Source organism: Porites lutea, chromosome 1, assembly GCF_958299795.1.
Source record: "Porites lutea chromosome 1, jaPorLute2.1, whole genome shotgun sequence".
In the NCBI taxonomy this organism is placed as follows: Eukaryota; Metazoa; Cnidaria; class Anthozoa; order Scleractinia; family Poritidae; genus Porites; species Porites lutea.
In genome coordinates, this window is record NC_133201.1 from 50,244,959 (window position 1) to 50,253,556 (window position 8,598).

Sequence of the window (8,598 nt, forward strand, 5' to 3'; positions counted from 1 at the left end):
GCGGATAGATTACCTAAACGACCACAGTCACCGTTTCGAGACTCTCAGGCATATTTGGAAGACTTTAATGAGGCATACACAATTTTTTCAAGTTGAAAGCGTATCGAAAGCCATATTGGAAGTGTCTCGTGAAATATTCAGCACATTTTTTGCCTGATTTCTTCTTTTAAACAACACGATGTAGGCGAGAATTTGGTCGGTTTTCAAGGTAGGCGAACAAGTATCTATTATTTTTTCGACTTACAGATTTTTACGAAGTTCTAGATATTTTTCCTCAATTGTCATATCCATTAACGTATATCACGTTGAATGTGGGGATAGTAGACAATCTAGAAGAGGGTCTGGATGGGGTTAACTGACGACTGACCACTCACAAATAGCCGAAAATTTAACTGACAACTGACATTTGCCCTGGGTTTTACTGTCAGCTGACAAAGGACCTGATTGTCCTTTATTTTCTACAAAACTTGTTCTTAAGGCCTTGAATAGCATTGTTCCACTCTTTTCATCGTATAATGTGATCAAATGTGCGTTTTTAGGGGTAATCTTAGCAGCGATACGCTTAAAATCTCATGTGTGTCATGTACCATCTGCAAATGACCTATGATTTCAAATTTACGTTTCTCTGAGAACGCGCCAGCATACGATGGCTGCTCAAAATGAGGGTGTTACAAAGGCAATTGCAGGGTTTTACTGAGATGATTGAGAGACGGTTTTCTTGGTCTTCTTACGATCTACGTCCCAATGTTATACCTGTCAGCTTTTTCTGAGTCAAATACGTGAGATTTTCACCTTGTCATAACCAAGATTTCACGAAACGTCCCGGCGACTTCCAAAGATTTCCGACGAATTACCGAAGACTTGCAAACGTTGCCGAAAGTTAAATGTCCGCAGATGTTCCAGAAGACCTGACGTTTGAGCACTTTCGAAGGTACTTAAAAGACGACACTTTTAGCGTGCTTTGATATGATTTCGTTAGAACACAAAAAAGGACACAAAGTCATCATGTGTTGAGAACAATTTGTCCGGATTTGAGAGTCAGATGTGAGAAATTGTCCTTGATACGTGAGATCGAACGTGTTCCACTCCCAGGTTTCACGCAGACATGGCAGAGCCGTGTTATTAATTTTTTTCGCATTAATTCGAGCCTTTGCCTTTTTTCTTTTCAAGGCCAAAACAACTTTATTAGTCTTATGGATATTCACGTCCAACATGCATCTCGCCTCACTTTGCCGAATTTGCGGGGATAAAATTAAAAATCGTAAGCGCAAGGTGGTTATTAACCGCTTTGTTTCTGTAATTCACCAAATCAGGAGAGATTTATTATTGTTGGATTCTCCAAATGTTCATCCACAGTTGAAAAAATCAAAGAAAGAAGACAAATTTCAACTGTAAATGATGTAGTTCGCTACACATTAAACATGCACTGATTATCTGGGATAAAATTAAAACATTGCAGGTACGACAACAAGCAAAGAAAGCACCAGATGCGTGAAGTCAACACAAAACAACACAAAAAACAAACAAGGAAAATTAATAAATTTGAACTACTTTTTATTCTTGTTATGATGACTGGTTCTTTGATTCTTGTCCTGTAGAAGTTAATAGGTAGTACCATTCCTGTTTTGTACGATCTCAACAAATTTTCAAGTTTCCTTCTATCAAAAATCTTGCAAGCCAAGTCAGTGAAGCCACGACCTCTGCGATCGGTCCAGAATCAGTTCGAACACCCCAATGATTCCTTGCAATGAATAATACTCTTATTCTCTTACATCAAATGTTTTCTTTGAAACAATGTGAAACCTAGCCGAGTATTGCAAGCTTATCTTAAAATCTGTCCGACTCCGTCCGCTGTTGTGAAAATTTTTGATCACTTGGTCGATGTTTTGATAAACACAAGCCCACCTTCTACTTGGTTGAACAGTGTCGCGTGACCATTTGGCCCTGTCCTTAAATTTAGTATTGCTCGTGCGCGCGTGCACTCCTCACACTAAATCTGAAGAAAAAGAGGATCTAATTCAACCCTCCATTCCCGACCCCATTCCAAGGATTAAAGATCTTCTAGCCTATTTTTATTGTCAGAATTCTCTGGCTTTTTTGTTTTGTCTTGTTTTGTTTTGTTTGAAAACACTCGCATCCTAGGGATTAGGGAGCACTTGAACACACCTATGCGCACTAAATTGTCTGAGGTCATAACATTACAAAGGCCACTATGCTGGCAAATCAAAATTTGTTAAAAACATTAGTTTCTAGAGAAGCTTATTGTGTTCTGCTAACAAAAGAAAGTTGCCACCAACCCTTACGACTAGACTACTGTATTTCCTCGAAAAATAGCCGTCCCTCGGTTAATCGCCTCCCCCAAATAATCGCCCCTAACCCCCACCCTTCTCGCTATCTTCTCTTTCTTTACTACCTCCCTATCGAGTTAAAAGTTGACACCTTGGATAACAAACAAAGCTGAAGTGCAATCTCATCCAGCAAAACTGATCAGTGACGATTCAAGCTCTAACGCCAAGGATATTGAAATTGAAAAATAACCAAGGAACAGGATTGCTGCTGACAAGAAACCATTTTTTGGAAACTTATAAAGCCCATGTTAAGTATATTTGATGTGATTATTTCTTTATTTTTATTAAACGGGTAACAAAATAAAATATTTGGGGATCGACTTCCAGTGACCAACATTTGAAATAATCGCCTCCCTCGAATAATTGCTCGAGGCTATTATTTGAAGAAATACAGTAATTTTTAATTGCTTAGGGTGTACTTACTGTTCCAGATCCACTAAAGGTTTGAGGAAATACCACGTTAGTGCAGCGTGGCAGTGTACAGTGTTGTGGCGCCTCACATCCGCTGTTGCAATTCCATTCTTGACGTGTCTCTGATGTGTTCAGTTTTCCAACTTGATAGGAAATGCCTGTAAAATAGAAAAAAATGTCCCAATGTAGTGTAGATATGGGATGGAAGGAGATGGAGTGTTGCTTGAAAAGAAACGAAGAGCGGCCAGGGGTGTGTCTGTGTTTATTTGAAAGGCGAGGAGAGATAAGCAACTTTTGTGTGTTATTAAAATGTGAGGACAGAAAATGAATTCTTCTTCATTTAGTGAAGTTCAGTTTGAAAGAAATATAAACTAAATATCACCAAAAGCTGTTCTTTTGCAACGACATTGTGACTTTTCTTTTCATTTAAATAGCGCTGTAAAAACGTAACTTGGCCTACGGTTCAAGTCTATTGGGTAATAAGCGACTCTACTTTGGCGTCATAGGGAAAAGAAATATGCGCTTAAAAAACGTAGCCTAGCATTTTTTCACTTTTCATTTCCAAGCGAGGTGTAAAATCTCTGCCTTGTCGTTATGTGAAGAAAATTTAGGAAGAAGAAGTTTATATATACAGATATTTTTCATTTCAGTTACTCAACATCAAGGGGGGAGGGGAGGTAACTCTATTGTTTTATTCCTAAGTTTCTTGACCCACTCTGCCTGCCAGTATGACGTCACATATTAACGGGCAAGACCCTTGGGTCGCTTGTGCAAATTAGCAACGGATACGACAGTTATTAGGACGAGCGAGGTCGAGGAAAAGCTAAGAAGCTATCAGATATGGCTATATCGCTAATTTGATCGAATGTGTGTGAGCTTTGGTGTTGCTATAATCTGCTTGTGTAAACCGTTTTGATATTTTGTGTCCGTAATTGTATAATTTTGTTAATTTGTTTTGCGGGCCGTGTTGCGGGATCGTCTTTTTCATGGGACCGGCAAGGTCATCAAGACTTAAATCTTTTTTTTCTCCTAAATAGGCAAGGTCTAGTCTCCAGAATAGGAGGTTCCATTCACAGATCACACATATCAGTAATCGGCTCCTGACATATTAATATTTCATCTATTCGTTTGCTAATTAAACGGGCCTCACTTCATATCAATCCTTTCGAGTGTGGGCCTCTGTTCATCTCCTAATTCTCCACCAAACTCCGTAAAGCTAGTTCGATCGATTATCTACATCGGGTCGGCCGGCGTTGAACCCGAAATAATGCGAAATAGCTTCGAAATACGCGCTTAAGATAATTTTCCTCAAAATTAATGTATATTTGAATTCATGATAAATACAGCTCCACCAGCTTGAAACAGCGTCTATGTTAGACTAAAAAATGGTTTCCAAAACATGTGTGTCACTGTGGTTCAGTGGTCAAGGAGTTGCTTGCACGTGCAGATAAACCGGGTTCGACTCCTGGCGACGCTGTTTTCTGTTTTTTTGTACCGTTTTTATTTTTTTTTTTCTGTTTAGTCTTGGTTTTTCCTTTTCGCCTGTTTTTCTTTATTCTTACTGCGGACCCTGCTGGTCATGCAATTGGATCAATATATATTTTAAGTTTAAGACCGGATTATTACTTTGGAAAAGGAATTTCAAGAGTTCTTGATCTGCGTACTGGCCAAGCTTACGGCCAGAAAAAAACACAAGCTCTCAACTTATGTCCCCTCTCCTCTCAAACAGCTGAATTTTTTTCAATGTTAGTTGACATCATGACAAACAACACACAGTACACCAGAAGACTGTACTAGTTTACACCTAACACCCACCAGTGATCCACTGGCGAAATTTAGACCTGCCTTTTGTACATCGTCTTAATTATCAATATTATTACCCTAAAATCTCCACTGGGTTTGGCCCCAAAAAATAATTAAACGAAACCTTTTATTGGTTTTCGGGATTTAATTACAGAATTACAGGTGTATGCCCAGTACAGTATGAAAATATGTTAAAGCAACAAGATTCAACGCTCACGGTCTCTCACAAATATCTGTCATGTAGCTTCCTCTTTCAACAATACAGCTAAGCGAACTTTGAAAGGATTGATATGGGGTTCCATTAGCTCTGAACAGCTGAAAATACGCACAAGGTAAAGTATAATAGATCCTTTGATGAACCTCCTATTGCTGTGTCTAAATTCCTCACTCTTGCTGTGCACTGGCCCTCAAAAGTGTGACCGGTCCGTATGATTGCCCGTAAAATTTGTTCAACGATAGAAAGGAATCTTTAAAATTTGTTACACCAGTGGACGTTTCATTCCAAAAAAGTACTTAAGTCTAGTTTTCTATGACAAGAGGGACCTTAAAATCTCCAAATCCAAGAAATCGGAACAGTATTTCGTGATAAATTCGAAATTTTTATCTGTCTCTTCGATGAACACTTCTCTCGCCATTTTGAAAGTCTTTATCATCATATTTCAATGTTTCACTCTTGATTTGGACAATATTTGATAAAGATCGCGGCGGTCCAAATGGCAAACTCGGAGAATAGCTACTATAATAACTCTCTTTAGATTTGTTTTAAGTCCAATTTTATCTCCCCTAGCTCCTTTTTTGTTCATGCTCAGTTACTCCACTTGTTGAGAGCAAATCTAAATATCTAGATTAAACAAATTATCGTTTTGCTACGCGCGCATACGCAATGTGTCGAGTAAGCTCGGTTCCTTGCACCAAAAGGGTAGCCCGCAAATGACAGTTATCTCTGATTGGATTAAACCCGAGCTGCAGAGATTAGGAAATCTGAACATCGATAGAAGTGCCGAAATGACTGATTCGAAAATAGGAAATTAAAGAATAATAACTCGTTTGAGGTTTTCTGTAAAAGGAGGGTTGATGAACTACCAGATATTACTATGGCCTTCGAAAGTTTGAAATGGATTAAAACTTTCGCGTTGCATCAGAATGTGGGTGTGGGGTGTAAGGGGCAGGTTTATTTTCAGAGATCTCACCCCACTGTCAAAATCTTATGTTCTAGATCTGAAATCTTCAAACTGTAGGTCTTCTGCGGATATGAAATATCGTATCAAGAATCAATCACCTGTCTGTGCTTAAAATTTTGTTTCGTTTTGCGTCAATCCAAGTGGTAGCCCGCTGACGGGAATAGACTGTACTATTTTGGAGAACCGAGTTACAACAAACAAATTAGTCCATCCAAAACTTTGTAATATAATCATTTTCTCGAGATCGTGAGATGTATAGAAACTGGCACATTAAATGAGATGGAAAAATGCATCGATCAGAGACTTTGACCTTAGTACTCTAGTCGCAAGCTCGAGCACTGAGTTAGTCCCTTAAACGAGAAGGAGGGGCTTGTTATGTTCCCCAAAGTTGTAAATCAGAAGAACTAAGAAACTCAAAAATTTTAGCTGTCAGACCTTCTGTCTTTATATGAGGTCTAAATATGTCCATGCAGTGTTCCTTAAAAAATAAAGAACAAAATAGAAAGTCTTCGATCGAGATGAATTGCTTTTGAGGAGATGAAATTTTAACAATTTTCAACTATGTTACAAGAAAAGAGGTAATATTTTCCTTTTGTTAGGTATAAGAACGTACAAATGCTGATTGCAACGGCCTACGATGAAAAGAAGAGACTGGCATACCTTTTACAGTTAGAGGGAAAATCCCCAGGTTTAGGAAAAAGACAAAAAGTGCAAATTTTTTGAGGTCCATCTGGCTGCTAAACCTATAGATGTAATGGCCTGTCGACATTTGGATTGGTTGTTTTATAGCGGTAAAAACGTTTCCTCGGCTCATATTTGACAAATCAGCCATGTATACCAAATCCTCTTAACAAGTAAAAACAAGCTGATTGGGTAGTGAAAGTGCAATATGATGCAAATCAGTAAAAAGGACTCAAAAAGGACTCTCGAACAGCTACTTCTGCCAAGTATTTCATCACTAGATTCAAACTAATGAAAACCGACTGTCTTATGGAGCTCTGGGCACGCTGTTAGAATCACGCTGTCCGGCACTTTGCCTAATTTTTATTGATTTCATATACTATGTAAATTTAAGACACAAAGGCACGCTTTCAGGAGCTCAACAAAAGAAGTGTCGCTTTGGTCCCAGAGTGCAGTGCGAGAGACGGCCGTGTCAGTGGAAATAGTTTATCAAAATATTTTAAGGACAACTCCTTCTAAAGCAGCTTAAAAATATTCCTACAATTAACAGTAATCGTAGGTATTTGTAAGAGCAACGTTTATCTAAAGTTTGTTGCCAAAACTCTAGTTGTTTACCGTGCATAGGAGCAGTTTAGCCGGTCAAACTTGAGATATGACCCTCTTGGCAAAGGGAAGCTAATTTCATCCTTTCTATATGCGTGCGGTATTCCACGTAATGAGTCTCAAAAGACTTTATCACCACCCACACATGCACTACGTTTCCTGAAAGGAAGAAACCCAGTGGATCCTGGAAACTGTTATTAGATAAACCCTCAACTCTTTTCTTGGTCATTCAATGCTATCATTGCGAACGCACTCGTTGTTTCGTGGTTTAACTTGTTAAATGATTCAGTGATGATAATTCTTTTAGAAAACTGTCACTTCTTTCCGAAAGCCAAATAAATGTTAAGGGTTTTTGGTGATGATCCGTGGTAAGTATTCATGGATTATGTTTAGAAAACGTCCGCTTGCCGCACGCAATCCCTTTCATGGAACATTCAGGAAGTATTCTTTCTGCGGCTTTGAAACAGTCAGTAAAGGGTAAGAAACGTGCATCTGATTTTCCAACGTTATAGAAGAAGATCTAAAACGGTCATTAAGTAGGAGCAGCTAACATAAGTTCAGGGTTTTTTTGTGTTCTTAGAGGGATATGTCATATTTGCGTGCAGTCTGTATCAGGTGTAAGCCAATGTACACAATCGCAACCTTTTCGAAACCACGTGCACTTAAAAGTAGAAATTAAAGGCTTACTTAGAATAAACCCCCTGATCCTACATTCCATGGCATTCTACTGTGAACTTCCGCATATCAAATGAGTGAACTGCAAGCACTGCAGTCAAACCTAACAAAATAAGTTAACAAAATAAGCGATAACGTCTTCTCAGTCAAAGCTAAAACGGCCTTTCCGAGTATCGGATATTCCGGGATGTTAGTGCTCCCTGAAATCCACTAGTAAGTTAGACGAATTTGTACCACGTGAATAAGTTTCCCCCTTTACTTGTCGTTTACTGTTCATTATATCTACACAAATGTTGGTACTTTCATGCAATTTTCTATCAATTAGATTAATTAGAATTGTTGTGAGCTGTTTTTATCCGCTCAGCTCCTGTTTTGAGAAATTCTCAACTTGAATTTGGTGTTTGTCCCTCTGTCAATTTAGACTTTTCTCCCTCACGAAATTAGAAGAATCTAACCGCACCGACAAATTTTCCTTGCGAAATCAGAGAGCGCAATAAACAAACCCACACACAAAATCCAGATTGAAGACAAAGGTTCTTGAATTTTTGGGTGCAAGCCAAAGTAAGAAGTACAGAAGTTAATCCTTTTTTAAATATTTTATTCACCGTGCTCGATGGAGCAGTGGCAGCAGTTTTTATTCCGCTTGTTGATATCTTTAACCAATTTTAGAACACATAATAAATCAATGGCTATAATCAAGGTCCTGTGTGTCATTTTTCTCCATTACAAGTTATAACCTGTGTTTCTGTCCTTACAAAATATGAGCTTGTTTGATATGCCTAATTCATAATGTCCATCAATTACGTAACTCTCTAATGAACTTCCTATTAAACAATGACAACAATTTTAACTTAGATAGTATAGTATCATAATCATCATCAGACTTAGTAATCCAT